Source organism: Falco punctatus (genome assembly GCF_963210335.1).
Source record: "Falco punctatus genome assembly, chromosome: 2".
Classification (NCBI taxonomy): Eukaryota; Metazoa; Chordata; class Aves; order Falconiformes; family Falconidae; genus Falco; species Falco punctatus.
The window spans coordinates 106,712,810-106,734,698 of NC_137581.1; the positions used below are offsets into that span (position 1 = coordinate 106,712,810).

The 21,889-nt window shown below is 38.4% G+C and overlaps 1 long non-coding RNA gene across 5 annotated transcripts in view; it reads right to left on the bottom strand.

Moving 5' to 3' along the window:
* The window catches only part of LOC308058564, a 351,504-nt gene that overhangs the window by 64,908 nt on the left and 264,707 nt on the right, over positions 1-21,889 (bottom strand). The gene's annotated exons all lie outside the window — the stretch shown is intronic.

A 21,889-nucleotide genomic window follows, 5' to 3' on the forward strand; every position in this document is an offset into this window, starting at 1 on the left:
TGCATGTGCAACTTTTAATTTCTTCAGTGAATATGGAATATGCTATATTTTTCTTGTCCTGAGGTGGTCTCAGGCACCAGATAGTTTCCCTTTTCTGTTTCTGAACAAGACTCTCCTTTACTACAAACAAAATTCACCCTCAGAGATGGCCTATCCACCCACTGTCTAGATCGAGAACAGTATGAAAAAGAAGTGTGTTACCAAGTGAGGAAAGATTCCCACAGTGCATTTGCAGAGGATGGTTACATCAAGTTGTACAAGCCGTACTAGTACTGTTCGACTTTACCATTTTACCATTTCAATAATGTTACAACACAGATTTTCTTGATAAGTAAATATCTCTTCAAGGTGTTGGAATGCATAAAATCTTCAGAAATTCCTTTAGGAAGTATGATAGATGCCGACCACAACCACCAGTTCCAGTGCTGGAACATGTAGATAGCACTCCTTAAGATTGGGGAATAGCTGACAGCATACCATCCTTGTCACAAACCCATACGACAGAAGGGTCATTGGCTAGTGTTTTACTAAATACTTGTTGACGGCAAGAAAACTGACTAAAGAAGCATAGTTTCAATCTTAGACTCTGGAAATGAAGTCTTACAATGGGAAGTGTCACGTGATGTCAATGAAAGACTCTTTACTATGATAACACAGAAAGACAGTTCTATTACCTCTCTTCCATGCACCTGCGACAGCACTTTCTGGCATATGGAACATCAGTCCATATATGAATACTTGGCAATGTGCCTCACATTTTTCATTAAAAGGGAAGCCAGTGACCATAATGCTGAGAAATTTGGAATGAAACAACAAACAGCAAAGAGGAAGGGTACAGACAAACTACAAACCCTGTGTCATCACACCAGTTATCAGCAAACCCTAGAGCGTATGCTGCTAATAAAACACAGTTTCCTCTTGGTTACATTAACATCTTTCTCATGTAGCCAGGCTAGTTCATCTCAATTTAAAAACTGGAACTTGGGTCAAGAAATTTCGAGCCGAAACAGTCATATCCTCACCACTTCCTTAGCCACCTGCCTGTTTGTGACTTGAGAACACCTATCCCATTTCAGAAACATGAGAGTTATCTTCCTAGTCCAAACTACAGTTCTGTTGCTGGGTTTGCACCACTGGACTGCTGCAACTGTGCAGGTCACTAGATAGAACAGTTTCTCTGCTCAGATCTAATAGCAGGGAAGTTTTCAGCAGTTTAACAGCCAGAAAGTTTGAGCAAATGCAAATACAGTGAAAAGATGACTGATGATAGGATAAAAGATAAACTGAACAGTGGTCATTGTATGTTTGTAAGATGTGCTGTACAAGATCCTTTATTCTGAGGTTCTACACAGAAGTGGAATGAGTTTTACTAGCAAAGAAGAACAAACAAAAAACAGAAAACATAATCAGAACCCATACCACTATGCAATCAATTCAACAAAAAGCAAGAAATTCAGGAGGATATCTGTCTCTCCATGTTTAACTAAATCCATGTTTGTCTGAGAAAGACTACCACTTTGTGCACTTGAAGTCAATGATCTCACCAATGACTGTTCATCTACCTTCTCCTGACAGTATTGTAAGGTAAGCTTTGGATTTGAATTCCAGCTGCACCAGTTATATCCCACCATCCTCCATCACTCATGGTTAGATTGCAGAACCAAGCACACCAGAGTTGGTCCTGATGATTACATTGGTTTAACATTGGAGAGCAAACTATCTTTTCCTGTTAGACTTTTGGGTAGCCTTTGAGTAACAACATGATATGCATGAAAACTAGCAAGAGTAAGTGGGTTAATGACAGGCCGGATGCAATTTGCTTATCTTGGCCACATCTCAAAGCTGTGATGGACACCCATCCCTGCTGATACAAGGCATCGCTGCCAGCAATTTTGTATCAGCCAAAAGCTCTGAACATATGACTCTGCTCTGGGAAAAAAAAAAGACATATTTTGGATCAGCAGCTCTGCTTGCTTCATTAGTATTGCCACAGCCTCTTTCAGAAAAATAATATTGGTCACCACTCCTTAGCCCACTTATCTCTGTACTCCTAAAAGAAAGTAACTTGAATTCTTTTAACTTCCAGTGAATCACAAACAAACTCTTACCCTCACTCTCAATGGAGGAACAGGCATCATGAAGAGTCTTATGGGGGAAGACAGGACTTTTTTGCTGTGACAAAGTTCAAGCAGGAAATGAAACAAGTTTCCTTTCTAGTTTGCAGAGTCTGCAGACAGAGTCACCAACTTCTTATTTTCAAACTAAGCACACATGATATAATATAAAAAGCATCAAGGTCCGAAGACAATTGTCATGCAACTCTAAAAATACATTTTTTACAGTCACTTTTCAGAGAACAGTGTTGTTATTATCTTTTTATCCTTTAAACATTTAATAGTAATCCTATTTTATGTGTATTAATTTTAAGTCACTTATAACAAGATTTGCAAAGGTATTGATTTCAATGGGAGTTAAGGGCTAAATATCTTTATACAGAGCCACAGCCTTCATCGTATTAAATCTCTACGTTTATTGACTGCACACAAATCATTATAAAGCAGGCATTATTCAAGAAAGAATTCAATAGCAAGAAAAAAGCCCAATTAACAAGGAATTCAATGCAATTATGGAAGTTCGGAAGTTGCCTGGGGTTTTGTTTGCCTGCAAGTCATTGGGGAAAGATGAAAAGGGAAGAGTTTGTTTCATCCCCACTTCCAAAGTATTATTTTCACTTCAGCTCCACATTATTAATTTTTAAAACCTGAATTATTAGGGCTTGTACAAAGTCACAGGTTAGGAACAAAGATGCCATTAACTGGGCTTCTGGGGGATCTTTATTTTGCAACACTCAGTTAGTGAGGGTTAGCCCTATCAATAGCTACAAGCAACAGACTGGGGTGCTTGTCCATAGCTCTTGGATGTTTGTAGGTAATTAAACTGGCTTTTCTGACACTAGTCTTGTAGATGTTAGTCAGGTCAGCACAAATAATGTTGGAATGTACATTTTAATGCCTGAATGTCTTACCTCCAATCCCACAACCATTTCTGTGAAAAAAAGGAAAAGAAGAAAGAACTGAGGGCCAACAGAAATAGGCACTGCCTAATTAAATTAAGGATTTTTTAAAGTACTAAAAATCATGTTATTATTATTAACTCTGTTTATTATTCATTATATATAATAATTACGTTTATTCATTATATATTTTATTATATAAAATTAATTTTAATTATATATAAATTAAATTTTATATTATTTATGTTTATTATAAGTAATAAAAAATGGCACTGTAAATCTTCCAGCTAATAACGTAAAGTTGACAGATAAAAGAAACCTATCAGTCTATACACTTGTGTAAGGGACACTGGAAAAGTTGGGGGGACAGAGAATCACAGCAGAATGGCTTTCTGATAGCATCAAGGCATTTCAGGCCAGCATATATTTCATTGCACAGTGGTTTTATGGCCTTTTTAAGTAAAATGCTGCGATGGGCTTCATACATCTTCTTACACCAGCTAAATACTTGGCTGGTTGTAGACACAACAATGAATGTGTCCAGGGAGTTTTGAAAGCCGCAAACTCCTGCCTTCCAGCATGCACCTATTTTACCACTGTGTCAGTTACCCACAGCTCTCTGGCTTGGAATCAGGTTTCTGTTATCCAGGTGGATTCAGATATATCATAGTACATCATCACTCTTGGAGGGGGTGGGGGACAGAGATTTTTATTTTTTTTTATGTCTTTATCCCTAACACTTTCCTAGAAAGCAACCAGTTGAGCCAAACAAGGGTTCCCAGGGCAACCCCAATATTCCTAGGACACTGACGGCTCTACACAATATGCAGTGACACAAGGCAGAGACAGTGGTTTCTCCAATTCAGACCTCCTGGGAGGCATTCCATAAAATGGAAACATGGCTGAATAAAGTGGAGGATGTTTAGTCCTTGCAATGACCGTGGCAGGGCTGGAGCTGAACGCTACCAGCAGTGAAAGCAGACTCCAGCTAGGCGGCTGTAAAGATAATCTTCACTGTGGCAGCACCTGAGTGTCTAGGAGAGACCCCTGCCACCCCAACACTGAAGTCCTATCTAAACTGATTCCTCTTACTCAGTGAGCAAAGCTCTGGTAGACTTACTTACACTGTTTACAATAGAAGTAATGCAACAAACGTGCAAGAGCTTGCACTGCTCAGCAGCACACACTCCTACCCTCACAATGGAATGACAGCATGTTTGTAAAGTGACCCCATTATGCAGCTAAAACAAAATTAAAGTTCTATTATTTGGCACAGAATTTGACAGTGTAAAGCAATCTAAAAAAGTGTTAACTCAAAATCATGTGTTTTTCAAAACCAAAAGTATATATTTCAGGAGGAAAAGAGTACTAATATTGCAGATGGTAAGTAAAAAATGCATGCATAAACAGCCAACAGAATCTTCTAAATTTTATTGAAAATGTTGGGAGTTCTTTGGACTCCGATATTTTAAAAAAATCCTTTTACCATGCATATTTCGAGCTGAGCAGAGTTATTCAGAAAAGACTGAAAAGAAGTCCTGAAGAAGTTATCTACTAGTACCTCAGACACCACTAAAACTAACTGGAGATTTTTGAGGAGGGAAAAGGTGTTCATGGTGTTTTCTGCATTTCATGTACATAAGTACAACTATAACCAAACTTTCTTTCTTTCTCAAGTGTTTGCATGAACAAACACAAACTAGAGGGAATTTCTTGATGTAGAATTTTTATTATTTTTTTGTAATTTTTATTTTGTGGACAGTTTTGTCTCAGAAATGTAACACAGAAAATAAAACAAACACTTTATTAAATTAAATTCAAGGTTCTTGCAAATATTGACTGATTTTGGGGTGAGAACTTAACACTTCTCCCCCCAGCAAGTTTTATTCTACTTTGTAAGGCTTCAAGTTCAGTTCTCAAATTAGGGGTGAAATTAGACTCAAATATTGGCTCTGCTAGTTGCAGTCAGACCCCTACAACAATATCAAAGTAACGGCCAATGTATCAAAACAATACTTACATAACTATTTTCATTTTGTTCATAGTAGTTTCACTCACTGCTAAAAAAGGACAAAGTTTTTAAAGTAAAAGTCTTTTTTCTCCTAAAATACTTAAAATAGGATTGATTTTTATATAATCATTAGGGGCTGTTATTATATTATTTAATGGCTCTGACCATTACAGTGGAAAAAGAGAGAAGTAAAAGCTCCACTGCATCTGGAGGAGGATCAGAAGGCACATCCACAACTCCCACACAGCCACCATCCCCTGCAGCTCACTCCCCATGACAACTACTATGTGAGGCACCTGGAGCAGATCTACAGCCAGGTCATCGTGCTGGGAATCACCCAAGAAGCCTCTTTATTTCCCTTTAATAGGCAAAAAGCAGATTTCTGCCTCTCTGTTGCTCCCTGCGGCTTTGTTGCCAGGGTCCAAAGTGTCTTCTTGTGGAGATCAAATCCCACATCCACATCTGAAGGCTTGCAATAGGCAAAGACACCCTACATACCTCTTCCAGACCCACATGTAGGGACAAGTACAACAGGGTGCTTCACCTTCTATTTCGCTGAGTGACTGTGAATGCTGTTGTTTTAAAAAAAAATTACCATGACACTGCCCCCTGCTATGAACTTTTTTATATGCCAGAGCATTCAAACTCAGTGATGCTCTGCACTTAGAATCCATGCAGCATAAAGCTGAATGCACTGTGGAATACACAATGCTGCACAGGAGCAATAGCTAACAAACTGATCTTAGATACCTCACTGTAGGTGCAGAGCAACTCCATTAAATCATAAAACAGAAAAAAACCCGCATCTTGCTCAGCCCCTGCTCATTACATTACCATTTCTTTTTGATTAAAACAGAAAAGCAGTATGCATTACACTAGTTATTTACCTAGTAGAATAACTTGTTTAAGATTTTTGGCATTATTTCAGTTGAGCTTTGTAATTTGTCTTGTAACATTTTTTAAAACACCACATGAATAGAAAACTGTATTTCAAAGAACTGCAAAGCCACAAGTTACATAACAATGGCTGCAAAGTGGAATCCATTTCAACTCATAATAGGTATAATTAGCATAACAGAAATTAATCACATTATATTTCAGTGCATCTTTAAAATGTTCCAGATGCTTTATGCTTTCAATACTTCATTTTTATTTACTTAAATTCTTATTAAACAAGGTTTGTACAGGAACAGTACATAGACCTGACAGCTAAACACCAAATTGCTCATTTTTTTAACTGTTGTGACTAAACAGGAGAAAATTATATTCTGTTTGCTGCTCAGCCCCTCAAACAAATAAATAAAAAAAAAAACAAACCCTGAGCTAACAAACCTATCCAAATATAGTGCTTTACAGAAGGTGAGATGAGATGACATGTCGCTCTGTTCTTCGTTTTTTTCCTATGAAACTGCATGTTCTTAGCAAAGAAAATAAAACCATAAAACAAAGTAAAACCTCTAATCCCTGAGATTCTTGAAGATAGTCTTCTATGAATATTACATCTTCTAAATCAAGTCTGAAACTCTCTGTGCTTACACTTTGTCCTAAAGATTATTTTCTACTGTAAAATATTGGTATCTGTTCCTAGATAAATTCCAGTTCATCCTTCCTGGTACAGCTTCAGTATTCCCACTGCTTTCCTTTTGTTGCTTATGTTATCCCTAAGTATTTTTCTGCATAAGCCACATCCACCACCCATAACTGATTTTTACATCAGGAACCTGTTGCCTACATGGCCAAACACTTACCTACAATGCACTTTTCACTATCCTGACTAAGAAAAAAGCCGTGGTTTCATTGCCCATGTGAGAGCCTGGCTCATTGCATGCAGCCAGCCTGAGGTCTTCTCCTGGGGCCTGATGCAGACAACTGAAGCTAGTGGAATCTACCACACCACCATGACCTCTGCCTTTAACCTTGAAAAAGCTATGTTATCTCTATAGCACCCTTCTTTTCTCTGGTAACATAGTCAGATTCCTTTCAGAGTTTTTTTAGCTGGAAAGAAATGTTTCAATAATTATTATTCCTCTGACTATTCTAATACAGAAATCTTCCCACACAAAATGTTTTTCTTAGCTGCAAACTATGAATCTTCTGATTTTTGATCCTTCTGTGATCTCCCCTGTCTGTACAACTTCATCCACAACCCTAGTCTTTTTCATTAGTCAAATACAATCAATTGACATCTCTATTCCAGTAGCTGCTACTGTCACTCTCTTCCATTTCTCTTCTCCAGCATATTCTCCCTCTCCTTTTACAACTCCTCAGTTATGTCTGGAGCTATATAATATTCCAAGAGAAAAATCCTTCTGTTGTTATTTTTTATTGCCTCATTTTTCTAACTTTTTTTTTTTTTTTCTGGTTCCCGTATGTCCAACCTCCATGAAGAAGTCTGACTTCTAGAAATACTCCCTCTTATAAAGTACTTGCTTCTGTTGCTCCTCCACTGCCTCCTCTCTCAATAGAAAATTTGATAAGGCAGCTTTCCCTTGTTCCCTGGCATCTCACTGGGCCAAGCATTTTGATTGTTTTCTACGTAGGTCATGTCCAGCCACAGCACAGAGAACTGTCTTTGGCCAAGAAGTGTCTCTTGTTTCTGACAGACACAAGTGCGGTTCAGTACACTGCTGATCTTTCCATCCTCTTAGCTGTGTTGGTTTCCCAGTCTTCCAAGTTACACCGGAGCAAACTATTAAGAAAGTCTTTGGCCCATGGAGACAGCATATCCACATTCCAGCCTAAACAGCCCTTTGAGGTACTTAGACAAGCTTCATTACTGAATAATCCAAGCACTTAACGAGCTTTAGGTATTTATCCCACAACAGCCCTGTAAGAGATCCCTATTTATACCTGACATGGAACTGAGGTATAGGAAAACTACTTATGCTGCTTAACTACGGGATATCTGTGATAACTCAGGAACCAAAGCTACGTCTCTGATAACCCAGAGTAGAATGTTAATCTACAGACTTATTCCTCCCACCTTCTAAATGATAAGGGTTCAGCCAATCTTATGTATGTATTTTTTCCCCCTGCTGCCCTTCGAGTGATCTGTGCATAGATGAGCTATTTTGGCTGGCTTCAAAGCAGTGGAGTGTCTTTCCCTCCTGCTATATAACTTTTGCTAGAACCTGTTTAAGCATTTGTATTTTGTTGCATGTAGCACTTCTAATTTTAGTCTTTGATACAATAATAATTGAAGTCTATATAGCTATGACTAGATGCAGTTAAAGAAAAAGCAACAGAAGAAGGGGGAGAAGAAAGGAATGTGTTATGTGTGGTTTCTGTACAGAATTACAAAGCAACTGTGAAATCTATGCTATTTCCAGTACCATCTTCTTTCCTCTAATTCTGTCTTTTGTACTAGTTAAAGCTGTGTGGTTTATTTTTATGTGAAAAAGGATTATTCATTTCCTATCATGTATCTTTCAATTTACATTTTACTTACTAAAATATTTGCATTCTACTAATCTCTCTGAACTCAGATTTTTGTGTGGAAGTGTGGGAGTTGTTGCCCTGTTTACTGTGGATCTAAGGAGTTATGTCAAACAACATTTCTAAAAACCCAGCATACATTTTGGTTATGCTAGCACAGTTACATTGAAAGAACTACAGATCCTGCGATGGACTTAGGCCAAAATGAACCTATGGTATACCAACACTTCAAAATATCTAGAAATGTTTGTTTCTCAGCAGAAGCCTTTGTCTAGTATGTTCCCTCAGACCTTCCCATTTTGTGTCTTTGGAATTGCTCCTGGCAGTTGATGTAACCATTCGACCCCCCTGCAGCAGCCAGCATGTGCAGCAGAAGAAGCTGTACCGCTGTGAATTGCTCGTAACCTCAGCCAGTCAGTCAAGGAGGTTACACCAAGGCTGTGGCGTTTGGTCTCAATGATCTAACTTTCTCTGCCATTGAAAATCTTAGGTAATATCCAACATGTAGAGCTAAACTAAAATCAAGTTCAAGGTTCAAGATGAACTGCAGATCATTAGAAATTCTTTTCTGGGAGAATAAGAAAAAAAAAAAAGAAAGAAAAGAAAAAAGTGGAACATTTTCCTGTGCTATAAAGACATGTGTCTCAGGATAGCATGTCCATCACACCATACTGCTTAACACCGTTGTCCAAGCTTTCATCAAATAGAGAGGAAAAAAAAAAATAGCAAAATTCTAAGCATTGTTTTATTCAGGACAATGATAACCACTTTTCCACTTTAAAACTTTACTGAAGACTGGGATTTTGCATCAACCGATTGTAAAGTCTGTTACCTATTTTGAAGAAACTGCTCCACTATATCATGAAGGAACACTGCCTACACAGAGAAGTAGCCAGAGGTAGCCACTATGACCTTGCCAGCACAACTCCTCAGAGACAACGTTATTACAAATTATCTGTATCAGACAGGTAAGTCTGCTGAAGTGGGTAGCAGGGACAGGGAAAGAAGAGGAAAAGATGGTGAAGAGTAACATTGTTGCAAATCATGTGCCTAATGTAGACATAAATAATAAATAAAAATTATTTCCAGCGGAGAGGTAGAACTTTGGGAACTAAAATGTTTTTGTTCTTCAGTAAACAAAACTGCTGTTTCCTAGAACGAAAACGAAAACCTCTAGATCCACGTTTCTGGGAATTTCAAAACAAATCAAATATTCTTTCTAAATAGCAGGAAATTTATTAAACAAGCTATCTGCTTCAAACAGAATAGCTCCCACACCCTATGAATTGATAAAGTCAACCTAAGTCTATTGTTTATATCCTTTAACTTCTGAAGGGAAAATGGAAAGAATACTTGATGATTCAAAGTCTCTAAAAAAACTTAGACTGCACCAATATTGCTTGTTTGCTCCTGCCCCTATGACAAAGTATAGTTGTTGTATATGTGGAAATCTGAACATATATTATCTACTTTACTTTAACATTTATGAACTACTTAACAATGTCAAGAATGTTGAGAATAGCAACTTAAAATTAAGTTACACGCATGAGAAGAAATGGCCAGTTGTGTTCCTAACTCATTTAATACTATCATGAAGCTATGTTTGTACAAAAGTATAAATAGTCCTGTAATGATCAAATAGAAGCAAGTTTTGAGATCAACTAACTTCTGTAAATGTTATAATGGCAAATATTCTACATGAAAAGTTATAGAAGCAGGACTGCTATACTACTGGAGACATGCTATAATGTTATTTACAATGTATAGGCCAGTCAGTTCTACAATATACATTACCCCTTATTTCCATGCACACATTAGAGCCACAATGTCCATTTATGCATGAGTACATCTAGATGAAATTATCCCAACTTGTGTATGTATCCTAAGGTGGAACTTCCAAACTGTGCCAGCCTGAATTAAAAGGAAAAAAACCCCACATTCAATACAAGGACCTGCATGCCATGAAGTTTTGCACAATCTTAAACCATAACAAGGCCATGAATGAGCGTATGGCATTCACAAGTACCAACACACTAACATTTAGCTTGATATATGTTACATATGGCAGTATTTTGCCACAGCAGAAAGAAAATTTTGGCAGGGAAGCACAGACAACAATAAACACTGAAGTTTGTAGAAATGGATTTTCAGAAACTGGCCTCCATATTTGTGACATCTGAAGCTAGTCTGGAAATAAAGCCTTTAATTTCCTTTGTAGCTGTTGCCAAGAACAAAAGGAACCTTGAAAGGAGGAGGAGATGAATGAAGTGGGCTGTGGAAGGTAAGGGTTCACAGCAGCAGGATGTTGGGGCGTCCTCCCATGGCAGTGGAGGAAACACTGAGGATGGGTTTCCTTCTGCAAGGTCAAAAGCTCAGACTACCAAAAGTAAAGCTTAACTACCAAAATATCCCATTATCCAACATATTTGTAGAGGTTAACGTACTAGGTTACTCAACCTTGCAACATCTATAAAAGTCTTCTAAGCAGTAAAGCTTGCTTCTTTGTGAGTTAACATTAGCTTTCCCAGACTCTCTTTACCTACAAAACCATCTTAACATAGCCAAGGAAAAGAAAAAACTAGCTGACTCAAAAGTAGCCCCAATAAAAAGCTGGCTCTCAGTTAGCAGAAACCTCATCTTGTTTCAAGTGTGGTCCAAACGCTCTCAGGGTTGCAACAAAGAACCCTCTTCTGCATCTCCATCCCTGCTCTGCTGGAGATGTGACACTGCAGGGGTGCTGGCTGGGGTCATGGGGCTGCCAGGGCAGTGTGGGCCTTCCATCTCTGACCACCCCCTTCCCACCGCCCCTGGTGAGGAAAGCTGGGCCAGGCTGGGGATGGTGACCAGAGACAGCAATGGCCTGGCCATTCCCAGTCATTGCTGCAGGCCCTGGGCCTGGCTGGGAAGGCATGGGACAGGGTTAGGGTCAGGGTGGTGTCCAGCTCAGCAGGGCCCAGGGCTGGGCAAGGCTGTGGTGTGTTGGGGCCAGGGCCAAAATGCAGCTTTGAAAAGGATGGTGAGCCCCCCTGAGGTTTCTCACAACTCTTTTCAAGACTGAACCATGCCCCGAGCCAAGGCAGCCAAACATCAGGTGGGGGTAGGGAAGAGATGTGCTCAGGGCCCTGGCATGTATAATTTGTACTCACAGATATGTACACACCACCTACTACTGCTCTTCTGAGCATGCAGGCAGCGAATAAACACAATGCCGGCTCCATTGACTCTGTGCTCTGGCCATCCTCGCCGAGTCCATGTGGGACAGTGGTGGTTCACTGTCCTCTTCCAGCAGGAGGATTTAATCATAACAAATTTCCACTCCTCCTGGAAAGAGGAGCCAGAAGGCATGGTGAATCACCACTGCCTCCCTGCAGTGCCTCTCTGGCCACACCACTGTGCCTCATCCTCCACACAGGAGGAACAGTAAAATCGCACATGATGACCGAGAGATTTCCACTACACAGTCTCTTATTAAAAGCAAAATATACCATTCAGAAGGAAGAGGGCGATTGTGCACAGACCACTCTACGGGTTGATGTGCAAGACTCGTAGCAAACATATGAACCAGGCCTCCAGACTTCTGTGGTTTTCATAGCAGTGCTCCTTGATCTACTGACAAAAGCTGCTGGTAGCCTGTAAGATATTACAAAATAATCTCCGAAAATATCGCAGGATTTAAAAACTGAAAAAGAAGACAACATACGCACACGCCTGCACATGCAACCTATTACACAAACAAGTGGGGAAAACAAATCTCATAAAAGAGCACCTGAAGTTTGGTTTAATTTTTAGCTACTGGTGACTGAAAACCACTGCACTACCACTGAAGAGGAAGGGCTTTGGTTTGTGTTCTCCAAAAGGTTCAGTAGCCCTTTGATTAAATAGGATTGGGAATCACTACTACAAAGCACCCATCACTGTAGCAACTGAGATCCTCCTGAGTAAATTAGATCTGCACTGTACGGCACTGACTCAGCTGAAAGGAGCTATTTGCTCTTCAACCCATTCTGTAACGTTTTTAAAAAAATATTGTTGAGAGAATGAAAGAATGTTTTTTAACAATCATCCTGCTGCTGTCAGTGGAAATTATTAAGAAGTGCTCCGGAAGGTGTGTTGGGAGTTAGTTTTTCATATAAGATACCTATTTACTCAGGATACTACTTTGGAAAGCCAGCTAGCTTGTCATTTCGCAGCATTTTTCTTTGCATTTCCTTGACCATTTTATGTTTAAATAAAGCCAGTCAAATGATCTCCTCAGCTCCTAGATTTTGATCTTTATATTCTATCTTTATCTTTTTTACTCAGTTTCCCAGCTCCTGAAATAATAAGCATCACTGTTATGACAAGCAAGCTAGTCACTCTGCTACTGTGCATAAGCAATCTAGTCCCACTTTCCTTGTGACATTTTCCAGGTTAAGGAAGAAATCTAAAGGTTATACTAAAGTGATAAAACAATGGATTTTGTATCCTGAATATTTCCCTCTTGTGAGCTCTCTCCAACTGCTGTTAGATGTACCTTCAGCTTCCAGCCTGCAAATCCTTCCACAGAAACCCTGCCTTGAACCCTGCCCGTGCAGCAAATGAGTAAAATAACCACGAGCAGGGTGGTACACATCACCTAGCAGACTATGCAGGTTACAAAGCAAAAAGCAGCTTCTACTTTTTTGCAGCACAATATCAACGCCTACCTTAAAAAAAGCCTAAAGCTCATCGGAGATGGCTAAAATTCCAGTATTTTCTCCAGTGAATTGCTCAATACCTTTTTCCTTAACCTGCAGTAGATGAGAGCTTTTTTAAAAAATGAGCAAGCATGACTCATTTTTATGACCAATGCACCATTCGCAAAATGCTTTCCAACCAGATTGCAGTTCAAATAAGACATGTGTATTGTTGCAAAACAAAATATGCTGGCTGAACAGAATGTATTCGTCTATATTAGTTTTTCTTTCTAAATCCAGCACACTGGGAGCTAAATTAATCTGCTGAGTGCTAAATTCATCTACTGAGAGCTACTGTAGATTCAAACAAGTAGCAAACAAGTCTCACTCACTCAGGAGCCCTCTGTGGGCTGTTGGCGTTTTAACCATTTTGTCTGCTTTCAAGCAAGCAAGCAGCTGATAAATGAGGAAAATGCTCATTGATTTGCAGTGGCAGCACTACAGCCAATCAGCCCTAGAATGAGGCACAATCATGAATCTCTCCAACTATGCATATTTATATGCAGCTGTCGTACCTCCAAGTCTCCAGTGAATACAAAGTGCTTGTGTGGCCACCAAGACACACAATGCTATCCTGCAGCCTGCTCTCACTTAACTACAGTAGGGGAAGATGGAATATATGGAAACACGTTTCATCTTCCCTAGCTAGGCTACTGCAGTAAAGTACGTGTCTAATAGGAGTATAAACTATACTCACATAAATTCTTAATTCAGAGGCATTTTCAAAGGGTTAAATCATTTAAAGGAAATAAACATCTTGAAATAATGTATTTTCAGTAGGGTAGGCTGAACTGCAATAACACAGCAACACAGATAAGCTGTCTTGCCAACAGGGTCAAAAAGCCCCACGGTATCAAGGAAGGGATAAGACAAAGAACCTTCCCTGGTGCTACAGTGGTGATGCACAGGCAGCACTCAGGGGTGCAAGACGTATCTTGCAAATGTAATTCCTCAACTCAGAAATGGGGGACGGGGGTTAGCAAGGGTGACATGGAGTTTTCCTTTTGGCTTAGCAAACTTTAAGCATTGAAAATATACCAAAAAAGGGAGAGGCCTGTGGAGCTGAAAGAGAGGTCCTAGTAGAAACACATAGAGAAATGGCTCTGTGAAAAAATAAAAAGAGAAGTCTGGCACTTGGAAAAAGCCTACTCAAGTACTGAGTACTGAAGGATTCAGTGGGGCTGACTAGTCATTCAGTGGTCAAGCCATTAGGTATCTACAGAACTAGAATGGCATTTTAAGTTGTTTTTTACAGTGTACAGGCCTGATTTCACACAAAGCTTCTGCAGAATTCTATCAGAGGAAAGCCAATGCTGGAATCCAGATTGTTCAACATCTAAAAGGAGTTGAAACAATGCCTACAGCCTCCACGTACAGGTGAGTGTGACTGCCTCTGGTCAGGATCCTCACAGCTGGGCTCATTGGCACATCCCCTTGAAGGAAAGTCCATCCTAGGTGCTCCCTTGTTAGTAAGTTACACAGAAAACGTACCCTCCCAAGTTAAGTTGGACCTTCCTCCTCAGGCAAAGTCACACTTGCAAACAAGGCTGCACACAAAAAGGTTGAAATCTAAGATCATTACAATCTAAAACAATAAATAAAAATCATATTTATATATATTCTTACAATGCTTTCACTGAGTTGCTGGAAATATTTGTGTTTGCTACTACTTTGCAAGCAAGCCATACTAAGACATAAAGGGGGATAAAAAACCCAGGATAGAGCATTTTCACATCTGGTATTTACCACTGAAAAAGACTACAATCAGTTTTTATTTATTGTGGCAATCACATATAAACTGAACTCCTACTATGAAATTATTCTCATATTTTCAGTTTATAAGAACAATAGAAAAAGACTTCCACCAAATGCCAAAAAGAAATCTCCTACATAGTATATATATGCTAAATGTAACTGCTAATCTGAGAAAGATTGTTACAGAAATCTACATCATTATTAGATCAAAATCCAAGTGGTATTGTATCAAAATGATGAAAAACTAGTATGCATCAGGAAATGAAGCAAATGGACCTATTTTATCTTCAAGTTTATTACTGAAAATGGGTTTTATGATTTGCTGTGCATAGTTAAAGTGCTACCCAGACAAATTACAGCTGCTCTTTTAACCTGAACATAAGATGGCACAGTTCCAGCCAATCTGAAGTATGGTTTCTAGGCAGAATGTCAAATCCCAGCCCCCTGGGTTCCAGGATGATGGATTGAACCTTGAAAGTTGCAGCAAAGCAGCATATGTGATTTCTGTACCGTATTTTGATCACTCATGAATATATTAAACCATATCTATGCATGTTATTCAGAGTTTCAGTTTATTGTGAACTATCATTCAGGAAAAAAAAAAAAAAAAATAGGTATTTTTTTCCAAAGGTAAACAAACAAATACTAAAAATGCAATGCTAATATAAAGGTAAAAGAACTGCTTAATACATTTGTGATTTCTTTGTTTACTGAAAAGGACATTAGGTAATGATGCAGCTAAAAAGGCACCATTTTAGAAGCCAGACCTCCACAACTATTGGCATATACAGTCTACAAATTAAAAAAAAAAAAAAAAGAGGAAAAAAAGAAGAAAAAAGCTGTACTTTTTGTACTTTTTCCATTATCAACTGCTGCAAGTATGTAACAATTATAATCTTTTTTAAAGCAGTTGTTGGCATGTAAATACAGTGTCCAAATGCTAGGCATCAGCCACACTTCTCCACCTGATCATTCTGATGTTCCAAATGTTGCCATACAACCACTTCCTTAATTTATTTTCCTCTCTTCGGTATCCCTTTTATTTTCAAGAACTGTTTCTCTACAAATTCATAATTAAAACAAGGAAAGATATCCCCCAAAATGCCCCTTAGAAAGCCGAGGGAAGGTGGAAGATATCAATATCATACATGGAGACTATTGTGGAGTTCATCCTGATTGTGTGCTTGAGGAGAGGCTCCTTGGGCAGGCAACGTCTCCTGTTGTGTGCTGAGTAGCACCTAGGGGCTCTGGGATCAACCTGTAAGTACCATCACAGTACAAGAAATAAATACATTAGCAACATCACCATATTGCACGCCAAACACCACTGAAATCTTTAGCTGACCAAGATGTGTGTAAATGGGTACGGCAGAGTTTTCAGAATCAGGGGCAGAGCAAAGTTCTTAAAAGACTGGGTCAGCTTCCAGGGGAACACACACTTTTAGTAGAAGTAAAGACGAAAACAGAGTGGAAAGTCAACATACAGAGATCTTATGAATGATTTGCACAACTCAACATTTTAAAAGCCCCTAATTTATATATTTTTCAGCTAGTTAATTTCTGCCTCCAGGATATGTTTTTAAACATGGTATTAACATTGCGAATTTTCTGCTTTTTCAACTTCTATGGTTTTACCCTTCAGAATCTTCTGTTTATAAAAAAAATAAAACACTCTGATTTTTAATTTAGTAACAGAATTACCAACTTCTAGCTTAAGAATGGTTTTAAATAATACCCTAAACACATATTATCTAAATATTTTATAATGGAAGCGCAAATAATACAGCGTGAGAATCTGGTTCATTTCTGTTTCTGAAAGCTTATTACTTTAAAATAACCTATAGTTTTTAAAGTACTTACATTGGCCAAGACCATGTTACAGACTCACACAGAAGGCTGACGCAGGAGGCAGCCACTTCTCAAGATTGCCTGGGCCAGTTCTGCTCAGAGTAGGGTCAGCCAGAATAGGCTGCTCAGGGCTGTGTCCAGTTGAGTTTTAAGTATCTCCAAGAATTGAAACTCCACAGCCTCTCTGAGCATCCTGTTTCAATGTTGACCACCCCCACAGTAAAAAGTTGTGGTTTTTTAATTTTTAAATGGAATTGCCTCTCATCTCTTCACTCAATACCACTGAGAAGACTCTGGCTCCATCTTCTGTACTGCATCACACCAGGTTTGTATGCACATAATGTGTTGTAATTAAACAGAAGAAATTAAAATGGCTAAAGTTCATTAGCTTACAAACATGCCTTCCTATCTTTCCAGTTAATTTTTATCATTTAGCTGAGGGCATGACACCAAGAACAACAAAACAAGGAAACTAAACAAGATGTACTAACTTAAAGACGGCAGAAATCCTATTACCTTAGTGTCCTGGTCTTTACTCTTAAGTATGTACAGAGAAACCCGAAATTACTTGGTGAGATTCAATGTATAACCTTAGGGTTTAGAAATACTAGAGTTGTTTTTTTTATATTTTTTTTAACTTTTTTTTTAAGTTTCAAAAGAAATTAGGCACTGAGAGTTCTTTAAAACCTAAAGGATTGCAGGTGTGACAAGCAACCCCTTAATTTTTTTCTTTGTTCTTTAAACAATGCTGTGGACTAAAAAATAGGTTCTCAAATTTTACTATATTGAGAGTAAAAAGTAAATAAACATTTCAAGTTTCTAACACCATCTTTGTAGCTACTGAACCTTTCATAAGAATGGCTATGAAGAAACACTTCTTAAATTGAAAGTGTAATTACAGTGAAGTTAAAAGGAAGTTTCAGTCAATTTCAAAATTAATGTAAGAGATATTTTTAATTAAGTTGTGGAAAATTAAGAATGTGACTGTCAGACATTGCTTGGAATTTGCAGACTTTTGCAAATTTGTATTCTTGAAATTCGATTGATTCTATATGCAAACAAATGGCTACCAGACAAGCTGCATCACTAAGCAGTTCACCTTTTTATTACTGTCATAAATCTATGTAAGTTGCCATGATATGCAGCCCATAAATAACTCTACCAACAGAGTTAGGTAAAGCTATTAATTTAGCTATAATGTTTGACATGAGGAGCACTATAGTTAATTGATTATAGTTTATGTAAAAAGAAATTTTGAATGAAATCCGTCCAATGAAAGCTGCTGCTGCTGTTGGCCATTAAAGTCCTTGACTCCATGAATCACCATGAACGAATGACTTCAACAGTTCCCCAGCAATAGTATGAACTTGTCTTTTATTTGTAATCAGATCATTTGGTATTTTAACTGGCTGGCTTTCCAGGCTTAGGATCTTACACTTTAAAGTCCTTATGTTTAATTTGGTGCCAATTGCTGAACATTTGTTTCTTGGCTATTTCATTCTTTAACATCTTACAAAACTGGGAGACTGAAGTCTTACTTACTAAAAGTTAAAGCAGAGGGGGCACAGCAGCAGCAACTCCTCCAAGTTGCCCTTCCAGCACTTCTGGGGAAAAAAAAACGCATACAAAACAGAGACTAGGCACCTTTCTGCCTGTTCAACCACCAGATCACCTACTGAGTAAGGTACAAGCTGCAGAGGTTGGATCGCTCTATGATACAGACACAGGGACTACAAACATTTCAGTCTAAACGTGGGCAACTGAGCACTCCGGAGGTAGCTGCAGACCTTCACCGAGGCAAACCAGAGAGCTTTCCCCTGCTTGCCACAGACTCTGACAAGGCTTTTGCTTTACCCCACCCCACCAATGAAATTCTAATTCTGCTGAAGTCAATGGCAAAACTCTTGTTCAACAGGGCCAAAATTTTACCTAAGTTTATTACTGACTTTATAGCAGTGACAAAATTTGATATCTTGTTACCAAACTCTTAAGACACCAGCTGCCTTCCTGTTTAGGATCACACGTTAACATAATGTTTTTTCAATTATTAAATAGATATTTGTAGCCATAAAAGGGAAACCAAAGAAGAAATAAGAAGGAAAGCAAAAATGAAATAAAGGACAACTGCTAACAGTTAACATATATGCTTGAAGGACAGCAAATGAATTTTCCAATGTAAAGACACCAATTTATTACTAAAATACTTCTTTCCTTTGGACGGAAACTAAGTTCTCTTTTGTCTTTTTTTCCTTTTTATTTTATTCATTGTTACTATTCATTATCATTAAATTTCCTGCAATTAAGACAGCTGAATTAAAAACACATGGCTGCTTATGAAGCCAATACTCTCAACATACTGAAATCCCAGAACCACGTTTAGCCATGAAAAAGCAGATCAGTTTTCATTATTGCTGTAGGATTTATTGAAACTCAGTATAGTACAGCTACAAGTTCTATCTACTGCCCGATCACCCAATTACTGTACCTGTAAGTATAAACACTGCACAATTTGAAAGTCATCTTACAGAACATGATATTGTAATGTAAAAATCCAATTCCCAAAATGTGTGCTGATTTTACTTCCAACAGGCAGTCCATATAATAAGCGCAGGATATCCATTATTATAAACTAACTCAAAAATACTGACTTTTATGAGACAAAAATAGAGGAAACACTGCTGAAACAATACATTTCTAGACCTCACTGGCTCAATAATTTTCCAAGAATCTACTTTACCTGCTGCTTCCACATTTTTATATGGTTTTCCTCATCATTTTGCAATTGCAGTTTATAATGCATTATTATACCCCAACGTGCACCTGTCAGTTTTGTTTGGCTTCACCTTCCACCTGCGGACCTAAAGAAAAATTGCTTCTTTAAATAAATTTTCATATCACAGTAATGAAATTATAGATAATCCTTTTCAAGTAACGTGACAGCTTGTTTCAAAGACACAGAGAATCATAGTGCCTAGAGAGAGATGCTGTCTGAAGATGTTGTAAATAGTTGTGCTCACAGCTTCTGATGAGGCCAACTTGCTGTGAAATGCCATTCTTCAGCTACACAAGGGCATTTCAGACCATGACTGTTTTTCACCTCCAGTCCCACCCTCCGATATGTAATAGATTTCTTCATATATATTTTCTGAATGGCATTTGGAATGACGCATTATGTTGCGACGGAGGGAAGACACAGTCACTCAATATGAGTGATCAGCAGACTTCCCTCCGTTGCGACAGCATTACAGTAGATTTTGAAGGATGCTCTTCACAATAAGAAGAAAAAAAGTAGGAATGAACTTTATGTACTGTATGAAGAGCAAAGGACAATCCTTTGAGTATAATCTTTGTTTCAACTCTCTTATTTTATATGCCTAGGTTATTTTTTGGAACAAACTCCCACAAAAATTGCAGCTTTTGCATCCTCCTTATGATGAGCACTGCACTGTGTAAAGGCATCAGCCAGTTTTTATATTTAGCTTTGTCCATCAGATATGATATTTAAATTTTTTTAGATTTATAATAAAATATATAATGATTTAAGAGTTGGCCTCCAGGAATAAAACTGATTAAAAAGTATCTCCAGATACATAAGTGATAATTTTGCTATGTACAGACTTTAGTAAATATTGTAGGGCGATACAGCCTCTCTGACACAGAACTTGTTCTTCCCAGCTTAAAATACAGGAGGCAGATCATTGTTTGGAGTCACATAGCACTGTCCATAATGAAAAAGTGATGCAGATTTCAAAAGATAAGATGGCTGTGCACTACTACAAATCTTGGAGAAGAGAGTGCGGTGGGAATTTTGAAGTTTGCTTCAGACCAGTTAGGAGAATCCTCCTCTAGTTTACTCAGGCTTAATAACCCACACTACAAGAGCTCAAAACAAAGGGCAATGATTTTCCTGTAGCTTGACTTTTGGTACCTAACTTACTTCAGTTGAGACAACATGTTTCCATGCCCATCAATGAGCAGAGAGGGGCTCTCCCAGAGGGAAATTTCAATTACCTCCTTTTCTGAACTGTCTTTCTACATTAGATGATGGAAATAGCCCCCAGGCTCTCCAAGAATGGGTGCTTGAGAACCATATCACAAAATAAAAGTATTCCGACAAATGATTATTAATTTCTGCTTCTATTTGCCTCCACTGAGGGCACAGTAAGTGGACTCTATCACAGAAACCACAGGAAATTCTTCAGAAGCTACAACTAAACTGTAAGAGTAAAACTGTTAGGAAATACCGTGCTGCATGGGTAAAGGCAGACCTAGCTGAGCTAAAGCACTGCTCTGTAAGAAAAACACAGAAGGATGTCATTTAATCATCTAGATAAATATAAACTTGGAATAACTTAATTGAACAGAAGAACCTTAAGACATGATGCCACCTCTTTTTTTAAACACTAGGCCTCATAACTGGTATTAGCAAAAATGTTATAAAAGCAACCAAGGCTAATAAACATAGAAAAGTGTCCAGTGAACGTGTGATGCAAAGGTTACTCTGTGTTTCCAACAAGGAAGAAGAGGCAAGAGTAACACTGGGAATAAGAAATAGGAAGGGACTGAGCAGAACTGACCCAAATGAAAGCAGAAGTGACTCTGGGAAAAAAACTGAGATGTCCCAAAGTGGTATTACAGCAAACAATGGAGAGTTTCAAAACCCAGAAAAGCAACTTCCCAATTGGTTTTCAAAATTAAGAGGTAGCCAATGGAAGTAGCCCATGTGTGATGCCTGCACAGCCTTCTGGTGCAACAGGGCTATGTTGCAGCGTTTTGAGTGCCCTGTCCTGAAGGAAAAGCTCTAAAGAAAAATAAAACAGAAGAAAGCGCTGTAGCTAAACTAATAAGTGACAGAGGAAAACAAAAAAAAATCATGGAAAAAAAAATGAGAAACCCACATGGTAAGCTTTTATTTAATAACTTAATTTCAGGCTGAAGTCCATCTGAACTTCAGTTAGGATTTTTGTTTGCTTGCTGTTAATAAGGTGGTGCAAATCCCTTTGTCACCACTTTGGTGTTCTCAGGGGTAAAGACTGAAGCGTTTCACCATCAATGGACCCAAATAAATAAACGAAAAGACATCTGTATAACAAGACCACCATTTTTTCCTAA